Source organism: Melospiza georgiana, chromosome 2 (genome assembly GCF_028018845.1).
Source record: "Melospiza georgiana isolate bMelGeo1 chromosome 2, bMelGeo1.pri, whole genome shotgun sequence".
NCBI classification, from domain to species: Eukaryota; Metazoa; Chordata; class Aves; order Passeriformes; family Passerellidae; genus Melospiza; species Melospiza georgiana.
This window is the reverse complement of record NC_080431.1, coordinates 114,510,397-114,528,157: the sequence shown is the minus strand read 5'-3', so window position 1 is coordinate 114,528,157 and position 17,761 is coordinate 114,510,397. Positions and strand designations below refer to the sequence as shown.

Below are 17,761 nucleotides of genomic sequence, written 5' to 3'. Positions count from 1 at the left end.
TGAAATACCTGCCCTGACCTAACCAGAGCAGGACATGGGGTGTCTCTGACCCAAGATGAAATCTGTGCCCTGGCCTAACCTGAGCAAGACATGGGGTGTCCCTGATCCAAGATGAAATATCTGCCCTGGCCTAACCTGACCAAGACATGGGGCATCTCTGATCCAAGATGAAATACCTGCCCTGGCCTAACCAGAGAGAGACACGGGGTGACTGATCCAAGATGAAATCTGTGCCCTGGCCTAACCTGAGCAAGACATGGGGTGTCTCTAATCCAAGATGAAATCTGTGCCCTGGCCTAACAAGAGCAGGACATGGGGTGTCTGATCCACACCTTGCTGGCAGGGAGTCAGTGGAGGCCTTGCCATGATTTTTGTGTTACCTCCCTGAGCTCTGTCTCTTACAGTTGCTTCATCCCCAAATCCCTGCATTTTATGGCCTGCAAATGCAAGGCACACCGGAGCTAAATGTCCATTTACCCTTGGAGATAACCCTTCACATGAGGGCTATTTCTGAGTGAGAACTTTTTCGTGCATCTCTCAACACGGAAGAGTGGGAGAAAATAGGAGCCAAGCTAATAAAACTGAATTTTAAGCAAGGCTGTCCTAAGTTAGATCCTTCTCTCTCTTCTGAGGTATGGGGCACATCTGTGACTGAGTTTTGCCAACCATGTCAAGCCAGCAAATCTGCACTGACTGGGATCAGCTCCTGCAGGTCACTCTGCATCTAAATTGAGTTGTTCAGCTTCAGTGAGAGCAGTATTTGGAAAACACCTGTAATAAAATGGTCTATTTCCGTGACCACCACGAAAATTGTAGCCACAGTGAGGTTCTCAAAAGGTGAAATGAACTGTGTGGAGGATAATCTTTGAGGACAGAAGTTTCCCATGAGGAAATTCAAAGATCCCCTAGGTAGGCCTACCATACAGCCCTGCTAGCTCTTTAATTAGGTGTTTTGCTTTTTGGTTTGAGGCTCTGAAGGTTTCATCCTGGCACTCATGCAGCTCTATCCTGGTATAATAAAAGGAGTTTGTCCTCAGCAAGGCACTGCTGCTTTCATTGGCTTAAATAGATCCCAAGAGTGGGTCCAAGCAATGTTTATGGAATTAGGCTTCCCCAGGGTACCCTTACTGGATAGATGACAGCACTCTAGTACAAATCAACACACTGTTTTCTGCTTCATTCCTCTGTGGTGAGTGAAGAAATGGGGGAGGAGGCAGTAAAATGTGTAACAGCACAGGGACTTTCATGGCTCCTAGGGATAAAATGAAATAAATTCTGACCCCTGACTCTCTGGCTTGGCATAGCTGTCCTGTAGAGGGGACCTTTCCAGGAAAACCTTTTAGCCCTAAAGCTTTTAATTCCGTGCCTCTGCTCCCTTTCCCAGCAGAGGATTTAAAAAGTACAAGAGATGCAACACAGCATGGGGACCCCAGGGAGCTTTCACTCCCATCCTCACATGTCATTGCAGAATTTTTGTCGAGAAAAAAAAATCCTTCCTCATCTTAAACAAATCATTCTGTAAAAAACATTGATTTTGTTATAGAAGACAGTTGAAGCTCTGATAGATTCTATTCTATGGATCCTATCACTATGGGCCTTTATATTCATACAGGGTCATGCTTTGCTTTCAAAAATCTCTGTGAAGTAAAAGTCTAGTGCTACCTATAGTGCTGCCAGAAAACTTGGCTTGCAGCCTGAGAAATCAGAATCATCACTGTGGGTGACTGAGTGAGGAGTGTATGGGAGTGAATTAACCATGGAATGGCCCTTGCCGGATCTGTGATAGAGCTGGAAAAGAAGTGACACTCCTGTCTCCATTTCTTCTCACCTTGTGGGTTTCTCAAATGCTTCTGGGCATCTCCTTTTTTCCCTTCATTGTTGCTATTACTAATTAAAGAAAATGTCATCCTCTGGATAATACATTGCATTTGGGTGAGAAGAACAACCAAGTTTAAGGTGGTCTTGTCTAGTATATGGAGTTCTGTGTGCTCTTCCCTTTCCTGATGTCAAAATAAATCAGTTCTCTTTGGAGATAGAATGGGAGGGATCTGCTTGGCTTTAGCTCTGATCTCTCTCTGTGGTGGCATCAATCATTGGCTTGGCAAGACTATTGATAAAGGATCTGAAAGCAATTTTGCTTTTACAGAACTTAAGCACATGCCAATGTAGAACATGGGGTGCTCAAATGTTAGAAGAGAAGCCAGAGTTGGAGATTACATTTAAATGCACTTAGCTGAGAAATGTGTTTGGACTGTACAATTAATTAACTATATTCATAAACTGATGAGAGGCCAAAAAAAAAAAATCAACCAAGCAGTCTCCTGAGTCTCATTTAGAGTGCTCTTTTCAGCAGCCTTGCAAGGAAATTGTAAGTGGAATAAAATAATATGGAAAATGGCATTGTAACATGTGCATGAAGTGGTGTGAGAGGAAAATACATGCAAAACTAAGTTGTGGAAAGAATTTTAAAAATTAGAACCCTATAGATTATGACCCATAATAGTTATCTAGATCAATAATTCACCTTTTTTCTCCATCCTTCCCATTCTCTAATAAAGTTGCAGTCTTCAACTACACCAAGCAAAAGCTGGATTACACCACTCACCAGTGTTCTTTTTGTACAGAACAGAACTGAATTTGGAGTGAAACTTTGAGTATTGGAGTGATGCAATGAACAACTGGCCTTCAGCACGCCGAGTTCATGCCCATGCAATGCTCCAGCACTTCTCCAGCTCCTGTCAGTACAGACACCCCTGCATCACGCCTTGCTCTGAGGTGAAGATTTGCCTCAAGGTATTGAGGTGCTGTTTTAAAAACATGTGAGCAGATGTGACCTGAAATCAATGAATGGAACTCTCTAAGGCTCAGGCTGCTTTGAAAAATATGACAGCAGGTACACTCACAATGCGTACACAGCCCCAAATGCCCCTGAAAATGGTCAGTGCTCGATGAGCACAGTCACTGAGGTGTGTTCAAGTGTGTGTGTGTATTTAACTTAAGGTAGCAGAAAAGTATCTCATTGCTCAGAGGACAGTTTAATGCATTTTCCTCTCCTTCCCTTATTTCTCTCACCTGTTGTTGAACCAAAGCTCAGTCATGGGCATGTCCCAGCTCCTGGACTGTCACCTTTGGTGGCTGTTCAGGGATGCTCAGCTTCCACAGGAGGCAGGTGCTTTGTCCTGACAGGGAGGGAGGGCTGTAACACAGATCAGAAAAGGAAAGTGAGAAGGGTGTGAAAGAAAAACCAGCTAAACTCTTTCAAAGGAGTCTAAATACTCATCATAGAATGATTTGGAAGTGACCCTGAAAGATCATCTTGTTCCAACCTCCCCTGCCATGGGCAAGGACATATTCTACTACACCAGTGACACATCCAATCTGACCTGGATGTTTCCAAGGATGGGGCATCCACAGCTTCTCTGGGAAACCCATTTTAGTGCCCCACCACTCTGACAGTAAAGAATTTTTTCCTTGTATGCAACCTCCATCTACCCTTTTCCAGTTTAAAATCATTGTTGTTTGTCCTGTCACTACAGGCCTTGGTAAAAAGTCTCTTTTGTAGCAGCCCCTGGAAGGCCCCTCTGAGATCTCCACAGAGCCCTCTCCAGGCTGAACAACCTCAATTCTCTCTATCTGTGTTCAGAGGGGAGGTGTTCCAGCACTGATTGGTTCTGTGGACTTTTTCTGGCTTCTGTTTTATGTTAGCAGAAAACTGTAGATGAGTGACAAGGTGGGGAAATCCAAGAAGCCCGCTAAAGAGCTCACTGCACCTGTCTATTGGCTTTTTTTTTCTTTTTTCCTTAAAGAATATATATGTTTTTTCTTTTACAGAATGAAATGTTCTTCTCCCACCCATCCCTCACCTCCCACCAAATACTGAGTGGCTTTTCTGGAGATAAAATGTGCAGAACTGGTGACTTTTTTCCCAAAAGATCAGTCTCCTGAGTGTAGTATATACCCATGGAATCTTTTTTTAGGGCTTTCCCAATTGGGGAAAGCCTAACAGAATTATTTGTAACACTCATCTTGCCAAATATTCCAATAACCTGGTCTGTATTACAAACAGAGCACTAGGAGCAGAAAATTTCCTGTCATCTCCTTTCCCTTTCCAGAAATAGATAAATAATTTCTCTGGAATGAAAAATATGTGCTGATTTCCACATTTGCACTACTTACACTAGTGTTACCAAGATAAACTCAAAAAAATGGCAAGTTTTGATTTAATGGGAACTGAAATCTATAGCTCTGTCATTTCACTTCTTCCTCAGGATTCACTTTTAGTCAACTGGTGAAACATTTCTATTTAGCATTCAAAAAGGCAAGATTACCTAGCATGAGCTGGCTCTTGAGGGGGGGTCTGAGTTCCAGGTTCACACGGAGGAGGTGTGAGAAATTGATCTTTGTGGCATTTGTTGCTCTGTACTTCTCTCAGGTGTCTTTCTCCTGCCTTCCTATGTCCCTGCATTAATTTGGTGGGTACAGACAGTCCCCTCTAAAGGCAGCAAGGTGCTACCAAGAATAAAATTAGATTTTAAGATAGGAAAACTGTTTTAAATGCCTTGTTCTAGGGATTGGCTTGCACATCTATTGCTGTGCAGGTTTTGTGGTTTGTTTTTTAATTAATCTAATATAAATCTGTCAAAACCAAGGCACTGGGTTTCTCTGGAGCCTTTGTGCAACAGAATTTGTTTATTTTTATTTTTATTTTTTTTTTCCAAACTCCACCACCACTTGTAATAGAAACCACAGTGACTCAGTTTGGGAAAACCCTCCTGTGCAGTTGTTTGCTCTTTCTAGTCTTGTCACTCTTACACTTGACTTCTTCACTACCTGCAGCCTGCGCCCTGGGACCTCTTGCCTTCCTTTTTAGCTGCTGTTACTCTGCAGATTTTGAACAGAGACCATTCAGAACCTGAGGAGCCACCCAGAGCTCTCTTTCTGTCTTGGCTGCTGAATGTCCTGAGTTTTTGCTCTCGCTCTGGTGACATTTTGAGGCAGCAAGTGTGATTTGATTGTTTTCAGCCTGGTGTTTGTCCCCTGAATTTCACTAAACTCCCTGTTCAGTCACTTGTGTCAGTGTGCCACTTTAACGGCTAAGGAAAAGCAAAAAAGATGAGAGCAGAAATAAAGGCAAAGTGGTGCTCAGTGAGAGAACTAGTTGGAAATGCCTTTTGTTTTAGTGGTGGCCTCTCTTTCCATCCTGCAGTCTGAGCACACACACCCCAGCTGGGAGCCAGCACAGGGGAGAGCAGTTACACAAATGGGAACCCCCTAAGTCTGGAGATTTTCCTCTCTGGAAAACTGTTGCGATTGACAAAGAATAAAAAAACAACCCCCCAAGCCTAATCCACATGGTTTCTTTTTCATTTCCACCCATGGAAACGTCATCTGAAGCAAGTGCAAAAGACCTCAGCCAAACCCCATAGCCCAAATACTGAAATTTTAGCACTTTCTCATCCAATATAGAAAACTTGATCTCTTGCTTACCTCTGTGGGATCTCCCCGTGTCCCTCTGCCCGTGCTGAGATCCAGACGTGCTGCTGCTGCAAGGAGCTCCTGTGTGAATGAGGAAGTGCTGGAGCAGGGCAGGATGTAAGTGAGCAGTGACTCAGAGAATTCAGGGGCTGTGTCTCCAGCAAAGCTGAGGAATACATGGAAATATTTTCAGCTCTCACCATAGCCTGTGCAGCTGACACAGGCTCTTGCAAACTACCAATAGAAAAAGCTGAGGAGTTACCACTTTACCAATAGAAAAAGCTCAGGATCCACCTTTGATCTTTTCCCAGAATTTAGCTATTTATGATAATGCAGCCTTCAGATATTGCAGTTCCTTCTAGGAGGACTGCCTACATTTTGCCTTATAGTTAAGCATTTCTTTGCATGAATGTGCTGCTTGAAAATGTTCAGAACAAGGATTTTGCCAGTGTTTCTGAAACAACTCTTGTCTCTCAGCTTAAGCAGGCACTTGAGACTTTGCTTAGTTCTTTCTACTGAGGAAAAAAATAATTTAAAAACTTTTATCTTACATTAACATCAGTCAAAAGTGATTGTATTTGGTTTCCTTTACAGCTGAGCACTGACGCTACCCCTCGCAGTTTCTAAGCATTCCTTTCCAAACTCTACAGTGCCAAAAAAAGCTGTTTCTTTTATTTGCTCTGCAATCAAGCAAAGCTTTTTCCCTGGTTCTCTGCTTCTGATGTGCAGGTTCTGAGCAGTATTTACCCCTTATGTTTTCAGCCAGCCATGGCAGAAGCCTTTCTTTTTCTCCTTGAGAGCTCTTGCAAGTCGCTGAGCTGTGGGTCTGGCACGATCTGCTGTTGCATTTCATAAAGAAATTTATGTTTTCCTTTCAATGGGCATTTGCTGCCAAGGGCATTTCTTCACAAGGGTGGTTTGGTTTTTGTTTTGCACATAGTTGCATAATTGCATAATTCAGCAATTGTGGAAAAATATGTTTGGTGTATTCTGTTCAACACTTATTCAAACTCTGTTTCTGGGTAGTCTCTCTTGCATTGAATTGAATCCTCTGACATCTCCCTTTATTTACTTTACAGCTGTATACACACACTTCTTAATTCACTATTAGTGTTGAAATTTACATTATATAAACATGCCATAAAATACATACTCATTGATTTGAATTATTATAAAAAAGTATTAAATAATATTTACTCTTGAAAAGAAATAATAGAAATACAACCACTGTTCTCATTTATCTCAGCTCCTTCTCTGCTTGGGTTAAGAGAGAGTTTGCTATTTAATCATGCTGGAAGAATTTAAATATTAACATGTAACACTCATACAAAAAATTACTTAAACTTTAGAATAAGCCTGTTTGGGTTTTGTTACTTGTTTTTATTTTTGGGGTTTTTTTGGGGGGTGGGGTTTTTTTTTTTTTTTTTTTTTTTTTTTTTTTTTTGTTTTTGTTTTTTTGGGTTTTTTTTGTATTAAGCTAGAAGTTAAGTAATTGAAAAAAGTCTAGAAAATCATCTTTCATTATACTAGAAAATAAACAAAGCCACTCACACTCTATTTAACTGTTTTAAAAGTAAGACTTAGCAAATCAGTCAGCTTGATGGTATTATTTGAGCAATATGTAATTTCTCACTCAGATAGGGCTGTGATGGATTTGCTCATTCTCCCCTGTGGCAGTGATAATCCAGACTATTTCCTGAGGCACTTCACTTTTGGAAAGCTTTGAATGTCTGATGCAACTCATATTTAGATGTGCAGAAGACAGAGCAGAGGAATAAACTTGTGAGTTGGTAGAAGTTATTTTCTCACTAGCACTGAAAGACAGAAGTGGAAGGCTTCCAATACTAGAATTCATGATTAAGTACCAAAACCATCTATGGCTGCACTAATGTCAAGGGAAAGTTGTATTTGTGTTTTTTTCCCCCCTCGTTCTCTTCTGAGAGCTACTCTTCTGGAAGATCCTAATCCTACTCTGAGAGCTCCTCTCACAACAGCAAAAGCATTGTCCAAGTTAACTCGTTTGCTGGAATCTGACTCAGAGGTGCCATGTCCTGCTCCAGATGAAAGAAAATCACTCCCTAACAGAGATTAAGGATGCGACCTTAATGCTTCATAGGTTAATTCCTACTTTATGTGCTTTGAACAAGCCTAAATTTAAACTATTGGCTGAAGTAATTCCCCTGTGTGTCCGGTGATTCCAACAGCCTTTTCCCCTACATCCCTTTAAAGTCCTATGTCTTTAAATACAAGTTTTTCTTATGTTTTGTTTCCAAGTGCCCTGCCTGGTGATTAAGTACCTCTTAGCAAAAAACCTCATGAGGATGGAAAGGCTGCTGTGTTCCAGCTTTGTGCTTAGATACCCTCTGTGCCTTCCATTATTTTCTCATGTTATTGCTGTGGGGAAGGTAGCAGGTATGGATCACCAATCCATTCTTTCAAAACCTCTCAGTTCTGGGTTTCTCTGGGTCTGGGTTGAAGGCACTTGAGACAGTAATTCATGTTCAGACTAGGCAAAATATTGCCTGCAGGTTGAGGGAGGTGATCCCTTCCCCTCCTGAGCACTAATGAGGGGAACTTCTGGAGTTCTGGGCTCCCCCATACAATAAATATATCAACCTAAAGGGGAGATAGAGTAGATAGGTGTTTATTAATTCTTAATAGTAAAACAGTCTCACTACTGGGAGTTCTGCAGCTTTTCATTAGAAGGCACAAAATGGCAACAATCTCTTGGTACAAGGTCTTTTAAGACTGAACTATCCAATGAAGAACTGACACCTGGATTATTTTCCCCTTTAACCCAATAACTGATCCCAAAGAGCTGCAATGGGGACTTCTCTGCCCAATTACAAAATGCCACCCAAACCCATGGAGAAGAAGGAAGGAGAAGCATGAAGAAGAAACCCAGGACAACACCCTGTGCCCTCCATCTTGCTTCCATCCACAACACATTAAAAACCTCCAAACCTCAATTTCTCACCAAGTGATACACCTACACTACTTTCTATAACCTGTTTCACACTTTTGTGGATTCTGGTCTATCTTGGAGTCTGGGAAACTTTCTCCATGGATGAGGGTCAGAGTCAGTGCTGCCCTGGGGGTCAGGGTACCCCAGAGCAGACAGACAAATATTCCCAGTGCCCTGGGTTTCCACACTCAGCATACAAAAATACAGGAGCCACAGACACTTGTGGTCATTTAATGGTCTGGATGAAGGCTGTGGGTCTGGTGGGCAGGGTCATACAGTTTTAACTCAATTTGATTTTCAGTGATAAATACAAAGGAGTCATACTGATCTGTGGTGACTGCTCACCAGGATGAACCTTTCCAGTGTGTGGTTGAGCTTTGGTTTGGAGTTGATTTTTGTTGGGGATGATTTTTTTTCCAGGCTCATCAATGGCTCATGTGATAGAAGAGAGGTGCTGTGATTGCTGAGTGTTCCACTGAGCATAGTCAAACTTGGAAGAAAAATTAAGACTTGGCAGCAGTGCAATGCTGGCTTATAATTGTTTATCTTGACAGAAAGAAAAGACTGAAAGAAATATTTTTTTCTTTCTAGCCTTCCTGTTCTTCCAACATTTTCCTATTAAACTTAGCATGGGTTGAGTGACCTGAAGGAGAGTGCTGTTATGGCTGTAAGCTTTCAAAACCCAGCCATAATTTTTCCACAGAGTGGTTGAACTTGGAAGAGACCTTTGTAAGTGATCTGCTTCTGCTCCCCTGCTCAAGCCAGGTCACCTACTTGATCTTCAGACAGAGCCTTCTGTGTGGGCCCGTGTCCTCTGCAGAGAGCCTGGCTCTGTCCTCTTTGCTCCCTCCCTGGAGGCAGTTCCATACTCTGATGGAATCCCACCCGAGCCTCCTCTGCCCCAGGCAGGACAGCCCCAGCTCTCTCAGCCTTTCCTCACAGTCTCTTCAGCATCCTTGAGGCCCTTCACTCTCTCCCCTTTAGATTGATATATTTATTGTATGGGGGAGCTCAGAACTCCAGAAATTCCCCTCATTAATGCTGAGGAGAGGGAAGGGATCACCTCCCTCAGCCTGCAGGCAATATTTTGCCTAGTGCAGCTCAGGATGCCTTTAACCTTCTTTGCCACAAGTATACAGTGCTGACTTGTGTCCAACATGGATCCTTTTTTTCTCTTCTTGAAGACAGGGGCGATGTTTGTTCTCCTCTACCTCTGCTCACAATTGCCATCATCCATCAAGGATTATCCAGAGTGGCCTTGCAATGATGTCTGCCAGCTCCCTCAGCACTCATTGGTGCACCCCATCAAAACCTTGAATGGATCAAAATCCAGGTGGATTCTGGCTTTTTTTAAACCTCATTTCTGCATGCTCAGACAGTGTCTCTGTTCCTTCCATGTTATCCACCCCTGCTCCACCCTCTTCCTGCTTCGTTTTGTCAGGATCTCCTTGTTCATCCTTTCAGGCCTCTTGGTATGTTCTTGCTTGTTGTTTTTTTTTTTTGGCTTCCTACACATTGCAATGAAGCAAGCACAGAACAAAACCTTGTTGAGACAAGCTACCAAGCCAACACAAATCCTTATGCTGGCTCACTTACTACAGGCCATTGTCTAATGTCTTGTTGGTTTTCAGTCCCTGGGGCTCCTCACTTCAGCGTTTGGAGATATTCACATGATCAGTACCTTTGTCATGCTGCTTTTAGGGTGTCTAAACGTGCTTTCTCCCCTCTATTGGCTATATCCTGCATATTTGCTAAAAGGTTTCCAACTAAAGCAAAATACAGCCTGCTTCTCCACAGAACACAACTCTCTTTTTTTTTTACCAAATGCAGTTGCCCACACATCTGCTAATTCAAACACTGTGAATCAGATGCTTTCCAAAATCAGAGCCAGACTGTTTTCATCACCTATAAGTGAATTGATGGAAGAATGAATAACTTATATATTTTAATTTCCTGTATCTGGAATTTAAACTTGCATTCAACTAAGTACTGGTGCAGACTGGTCAAGGGACTTGTGTATTTTCATTTGGTGGTATTATAGCATGTTGTAGCCTTGCAATATTCCTTTTTCTTGTTGTCTATTTCCTCTCTGCTTGTGTTGTTATCCAAATGGCTCCTAAGCCTGCTGGCAGAGTTCTCCATAAAAGTGAGTATTTTTTTGCCTGTTCATCTCATATTGGTGATTGTATCTGGTACAACTGATAAATGTGAGTTTTTCTCTTTGCCCTGCTCCCCATTTTGTTATCAGATTAACGAAATAACAGATCAGATTAAACAAATAATACAATCCTCACCAAGCTCTCCCCACAGGAAAATGCAAACTCCATTTGTCATTCTGAACAGAAGACAGCAAGGTTGTTTGGGTAAGGCAGTACAGACCAGCTGTATCTTGTCCTGCCCACCTTCTCTGCTTCCTGTTGATAAACCCTAATCCTTCTCCAGTTCAGGTGGAAACCAAAAGACTTCAAATGAGGCTAGTGAGCACCTGAATCTGTGCGCTTTATTTGTCATTTTGGATTTGGCTGCAGAGTGGGGCTTTCCAGCCCTGGTTGTGCCTGCTTTCCCTGGTTTCCCCATGTTTAGCTAATACCTTATGTGGTTAGGACTCTCACCCCAGGGTGAGGGCAGATGCAGACACATGAAGAATTAATGAGTTTTCAAGCTGGCTTTTGAACCACTTGAGCACCAGTGGGAGACCTTTCCTGGTGCAGCCATAGTAGCAAAATTGAAGCAGTGTGTTCAGTTGCAAAGGAGGAGGTGACAGCCAGCAGCATTGCTGTCCAAGAGATGTGCAAGTCCTGGCAATTGGAGACACTTGGCAAGAAATGTGCATCTGTTGCTGAGGCCTGATGACCTGAACATGCCAGCAGGGATGGGAACAAAAATTCAGCTTGACTGTGAGAAAGGAACGAATGTGAAGCTGATCTTTGCTACTGCTTTTGTCAGTCTGATCCTTTAAGTGATAAAGCTTTTGGGTCAATCAATTAGCTGTTTGTCGCTCTCTGAATTCAGTTCCCCCCTTTTTTCAGGGTACCCTGCAGTGGGTGGCAGCCCAAGGACTCAGGATCTCAGACACTCAAGGGAGGATTTGTATTTTTCTGTAAAGGTGTTGATGCTTGTATTTGCCACAAGGCTTCTGGATTTTCCTAGGGAATAGCAGCAAGCACTGAGAGGTGTTGGAAATGTAATTTTTCCTCCATGTATGGTTGCTTTTCTCCCAGCATAAGCAAGACATAAAATAGACTATTTCAGTTGGGCAGGGCCTGCTTTAATCAGGTGGGGGGAAGTCTCTGCTCAGCCTAGAAATTTGCAGGGAGCACACCCACCTTTTGAAAGGTATTTAACATTCCAACCAGCTCATTTGCAGCTATAATAGTATTTGGGGGTGTAACTGGGTTCCTCTCTGGGCCTGTGAATTGTGTAAGTCAGGAATTGAGCAGAGGTACCTGGGGGAGGTTCAGCACAGTCCCAGTGTGAAAAAGGTGTATTTTATGATTGACTTTTCTCAAATATTAAAGTGAATATTATATGCGTTGTGCTAGAAAGTAATGCTGTATTAAGTCTCTTAAGTAGTGTGTTAAATATAGTTTTAGGTTATAAAAAATGTTAAAATACCAACTATGCTATGTAGTATACTTTTTTTAAAGAAAGGACTCGCGGTGAGATAGCAGCCACAGGACATCTAAATCTTTCAGAGAAAGAGAATTTGTTGCTCCATTACCAGATTTAACGAACTTCTTCCTGCCTCAAAGGTGCTGTCAGGATTCAGAGGAAGAAGTTGACAATGATCAGACAGAATCCTGTATTTGAATGGAATTTATGCATCATGTATGAGATGTATGAATATGCAACAGTTTTTTTTGTAAGGGTTAATCCTTTCTTAACGTGTGTCCTTGTTCGGGCTTGTGCTGCCTAGAAAAATGTACCCAGACATCTGTAATTCTTTGTCTCTATTGTCTCATGTTGTCCTAATTCAAATTTGCCAAATTATTATTACTCTAATTTTATTACTATTTTTATAATAATTTTATTACTATTCAACTTTTGAAATTTTAAAAACAAACGATTGGCATTTTTCACACCCCGCAATGCCATCTGCAGTCCTCCAGTGATGCAACTGCTTTGTAAGACTAATTATAGGAGAGGTTCTTCCATTTCATGGCAGGGATACCATGAGATCCAAGAACAAAAAAATCCTACAGCTTGGTTTATGCTGTCAGACCCGTTCTCTGTGCTGTCCTGTGTGAGCTTTGTCAAGCCTGATGTGTTCATTTCTGAACACAACTGCAGATCCAGCCACTCTTTTTATATTTTGTAGAGGGTTTTTTTGTCTCTGAAGGGTTATGTGTTAATGTGAATGTTAACAAGCAATGAAAGTGCCCATTCTGCAGTTGTTAATGGCAGTCCTTTACCCCTGGCCTATCAGAAGTTGGTCTAATAGTGGGGAAACTGTTTAATTCAGCAACACCTGCTGTGCTGTGAGTGTCCAAAGGCCCTTAAAGCAGCACCTTCCCTGTGGCTGTGACCCACAGGGACAGCAAGGTGAGCAGGGACTTTGTGATGGGAGAGGTATATAGCAGCAAATCTTCAGATCTTTGAACTCACCCTATCTAAAAATCAAAATTTATTTCTAAATTTCGTGATAGGAAGCACAATTTTTCCTAGTGTGAAAGTTCAGGCAGGCCCTAATAGCTGTCTGTAATTAACTTGCTGGTATTCTGCCAACCTGTGGGGAGCAGCTCCTCAAGAGGGCAAAAAATATTCTGTGCTGTCTTGGCAGTGAACAGGGACATGAGCTTTGACATGGTGGTGTGCAGGGGGAGATGACAGGAATATCAATCTTCCCTAATGTGCCAGTACCAGTCATTGGTTTTTCTGGGTCTGGATTGAAGGAACTTGAGACAGTAATTCATGTTCACACTCAGGTGTTTATTATTTCTTATCAGTAAAGCAGTCTCACTACTGGGAGTTCTGCAGCTTTTCATTAGAAGGCACAAAATGGCAACAATCTCTTGGTACAAGGTCTTTTAAGACTGAACTATCCAATGAAGAACTGACACCTGGATTATTTTCCCTTTTAACCCAATAACTGATCCCAAAGAGCTGCAATGGGGACTTTTCTGCCCAATTACAAAATGCCACCCAAACCCATGGAGAAGGAGGAAGAAGCAGCATAAAAAAGAAACCCAGGGCAACACCCTGTGCCCTCCACCTTGCTTCCATCCACAACACACTAAAAACCCCAAAACCTCAATTTCTCACCAAATGATACACCTACACTGCTCTCTGTAATTTATTTCACACTTTTGTGGATTCCAGTCTATCTTGAAGTCAGGGAGACTTTGTCCATGAATGAGGGTCAGAGTCAGTGCTGCCCTGGGTGTCAGGGCACCCCAGAGCAGACAGAGAAATATTCCCTGTGCCCTGAGTTTCCACAGCTCCCCAAAAAACAAACAGTCTGACTGAAAGCAGTGACATTCCAGTTGTGTTTGCTTCCAGGCTGTGACAGTCCTGCCACCCACACAAGGATGCTTTGGGATCCACGTGCTTTCTTGCTTATCTCCTTGCAAAATTTGACCAGCATTTGGCACACTGCTGAATTTCACTTCATCTCTGCTCAAATACACTTCTGTATGTGGCTGCTTTGTGCTCCCCTCTCAGTTGTGCTGAGTGCTTGCATGGAGCTTCCAGCTGAGATAGATCAGAGAGATGCTATAAAAGTGTTTATTGGCAGGCTGGGTGCTCTGCCCCATCACCTGGCAGTGCAGAGATTGAGATTACAGGTTGCTTTGTAAAAAGTGTAGTGAGAGATCAGTAAAACTGCTGGGCTGTAAAGCCAGGCCTGTGTAGGAGGGGTTTAGTGTCCATTGCCAGCTTCTCACCTGATTTCTGCCCAGGTGCAAAAGTTCAGTGGGTTTGCTCTTTGCTGCAGCATTGCCTGGAGACTAAACCAAACAATTCCTTTCCTGTCCTGCCCTTCAACCACACCCCAAATCTCCTGAAAAATGTTCAGGCAGGGGCACACCTCTTGTGCCTGGGATCCCTCGTGCCTGTAGTGTGCTTCAGCCTGAGCACCTGTGACCTGGGAACAATAAAACCAGGTTTAATGCAAAAGCTGATAAAGTATGAAATGGAGGAGGTGTTTGACACATGGATTATCTACTACTGTTTCCCAAGACTTGAAGGTCTATTGATGCAATAAATGCAGCCACAGACTCTGGTGGATTCCTTTGGCCAAGTTTTCTGTTTCTGAGGAACCATTTTTTGACTTTGTTTAGAAATCATTTTCTACCCAGATTATGTTGTGATTCAGTAGGAATTTCTCAAAAATGAAGCTGAGACGCATTATATGAAGTTGGTCTGCAGTTAACACGTTGCCAAAAATGCTGATGAAAGGTACTGACTCACTCTGTGCATGCCTGATAGTCTTTGGTTAATCATTCCAGCTGGCCAGAGTGTATGTATGGTAGCTCTTCTTTATGGGCTATTTTAAATAAAAATAAATTAAAAACCAATCTGTTTTCCCCAGAAGCCTTCATCTCCTGAGGACTGGCAAATTGTCACTGGGCTGGTGCAGATTAAAATATTTTCTTTTTTTCCCTCTTGCTTTCTTGTTCCTCCTCTCAGTTGGATTGAACTGTCCCATACAAAACAGCATGGGCAGGCAGCTGTCTCATGGTAGTCACGAAAAATGCAACTTCAAATAATGAACAGGTAATTTGAAGTTAAACAGAACAGTTGTGTGAAGTTTGGGGGTTAATTATTTATGTGTTTAATTATGTATTATTTTAATTTTTCCTGCTCAAAGGCACTTACCCCTCAGCAGTGGGGCGTGCCCATGATCCCTAATGGGATCCCCACCTGATGAGACCTGGCACCAAGGCTCACCCTGCCAGGGACCCCTGGAGACTTCCCTGTCTCCAAAGCCACTTCCTCAGTTTCTCCAGTCCTTCAGTTTCTGGGCATGCTTTCTGTGCCAGCTGGTGCCAGGAGGGCAGGAGACCTTCCTGGGGTGGTGTCCCTCTGCCTCACCCTGTGCAGAATCAGTCAATGAAATCTCCTGGAAAGCGTGGGCATTATCTGGCCAGCCCTCCTGCCTTGTTCAGTAGGTCAGGAACCAGCACAAGGCTGGATTTTTCTCATGGTTTTGATAAGAGAATTCAATAACATATCTTGAATAAGATAGCAGCCCTCTGTGCTGCAGACACAGCCCTGTGGAAATATGGGCATACCCAGACTTAGTTCATGAGGGCAGGGAAAACCAAAGCAAAGGCTTTGAAAGACCAGGTTTGTGATAGGACTTGTAGTCCTTTGCTGACACAGAGTTTAATCACACTGATCTGAGCTGGTTAATAAAACTTCCAACAAGGTGATAAAGATATTTCATGTTTGCCTACTGTTATAAAATTAGCTACAGCTCAGGCATTTTACACCTTTATTCCATAACCTATTTTTAGTTACAGTAACTGTGATAACTGCAGTGGTGATGCATTTTAGAAGCTAGGTAGCACAATAATGGTAAGGCTGATTGACAGAGAGATGAATTGAGAGGTGTAGAGTTGCTTCTAGTCCAGCATGATGCTGTGGAAAAATTCTTTTTGCAGGCAAATCTGATCTTGTTTCAAAACTGCAGTCTCAGGCCTGTAAGAGGGATGACATGTGACAGCAGAGATCTGGCAAAAGAAATTAAGAAAACATTTTCAGTCACTCCCTGTCCACATTATGGCTGTGTTACTGTTGCTTCTTACTGACAGATTCTTTAGACTTCCAGTTTGAATGAGAGATGACTTTTTCTTCCTTCTAAATTTTTTTAGAGGTGATTTTTTTTTTTTTTTGGTGCTGTGTAATCCCATTCAAAATTAGCAAACAGCTTCTGTTGACTTATGATGTCTGCTGGGGTGGAAGCTGCACAAAAGTAGACTTTCCAGTCCAGCAAGTGGAAAAAGGTCTCTGCAAGCTGGAGATGGGAGTGTAAGCTCCAAGTCAGCTCCAGGCAGCCTCGTGTGACTCTGAGCATGACTCTGTGTCCATTTGTCCTTAGCTGCATTTCTTGGAATTACAGAATAACAAATAAGTAATTTATTAGTAAATTGTTGAGACCTGTTTTGGGCAAGTTCAAAGGTCTGCCTAAGCATCCTTGATATATGAGCATCTCTCCCTACATAGCAGTTTCTGTGCCAGACTGAAATGAGAGACAGGCTCTTTCCTAACAATATGCAAACAAAGAGTTTGTGATTAACAGCAGTGTCACAAGCAGCTGCCAAGGGCTTGCATTTGACATCAAGGAGCATGGTTCAGATGCAGTAATTATGCTAAGTGGTGCTGATAACACAGGAAATGTTGGAAACATTTTTCCTTTGTTGAAAGGTAATTGTACAATGACCTGTTGTCACCTAAGTGCATCCTGAGAGATGAATGACATAGAAATCACTGCTCTGAAATTCCCTGGGGTGCCAGATGCAGAGATCACCTCCAAGGACATGTGGGGTGCCTTTTATAAACACAGAATGGGTAAGCTGGGAAGGGATCACAGTCATCCAGTCCAACCCCTCTGCTCATGCAGAGTCCCCTGGAATGTGTTACTGAGGATTGTGCCCAGGCAGCCTTTGAGCATCTCCAGGGGAGATCTCCACACTCTCTCTGGGCCTCCTGGTGCTCAGCCACCCTCAAAAAAAAGTTCTTCCTCATTTTCAGGTGGAACTTTCTGTCCATCAGTTTCTGCCCATTCCTCTTGTCCCATGTCTCAGCTGCTCCCTGCTCTGTCCCCTCCCTGCAGAAAATGACAGACATGGCTCAAGTCCCCTCTCAGTTGTCTCTTCTTGGGGCTGAACAGAGCCACCTCCCTCACTGTTCCCTCAGCACTGAGGTGCTCCAGTCCCCCCATCACCTTTGTACCCTTGTTCCAGACTTGCTCCAGGAGCTCCACAATAATCCTCGAGGAGGGATCAGATGACAATGATTCCATCCCTTGTCACATCATGGAGGAGGTGAAGGCCCTAATGCCCACCACATATGGAGAGGAAAAACCCCAAAAGCCTGACAGACATGGGGCTGTTTTCTCCCTGGAGTTAGGCTGTACTCAATTGTTCTTTACAGCAGTTTCTGCTCCTCTGGAAATGAGAGAAGTTGGAGAAATTACACTTGGGGGTAATATTACCTCTTGTTCATGTTTGCTACAAATATGAGAAAAATTCACTTTGAAAGCTGGGAAAGCAACAAATAAGTTTTCTTTGATGTAGCCCAACAGCTACTGAGAACAGACGTTGGAGTCGGGGGAGCTGGAAAAAGGGAATGGTTTTTTGAGCAAAAGAGACACTTCAA

The 17,761-nt window shown here is 42.8% G+C and overlaps 1 protein-coding gene across 1 annotated transcript in view; it reads right to left on the bottom strand.

Annotated features, from left to right (window-relative positions):
• The window catches only part of LOC131080221 (V-set domain containing T-cell activation inhibitor 1-like), a 33,936-nt gene extending 28,397 nt beyond the window's left edge, over positions 1-5,539 (bottom strand). The window contains exons 1-2 of the mRNA XM_058018368.1: positions 5,488-5,539; positions 3,073-3,196 (exon numbers count right to left, since the gene is read on the bottom strand). The gene's annotated coding sequence lies outside the window, so the exon portion shown is untranslated. The remainder of the gene's footprint in view (positions 1-3,072; positions 3,197-5,487) is intronic.
• Positions 5,540-17,761: the final 12,222 nt, after the last annotated feature.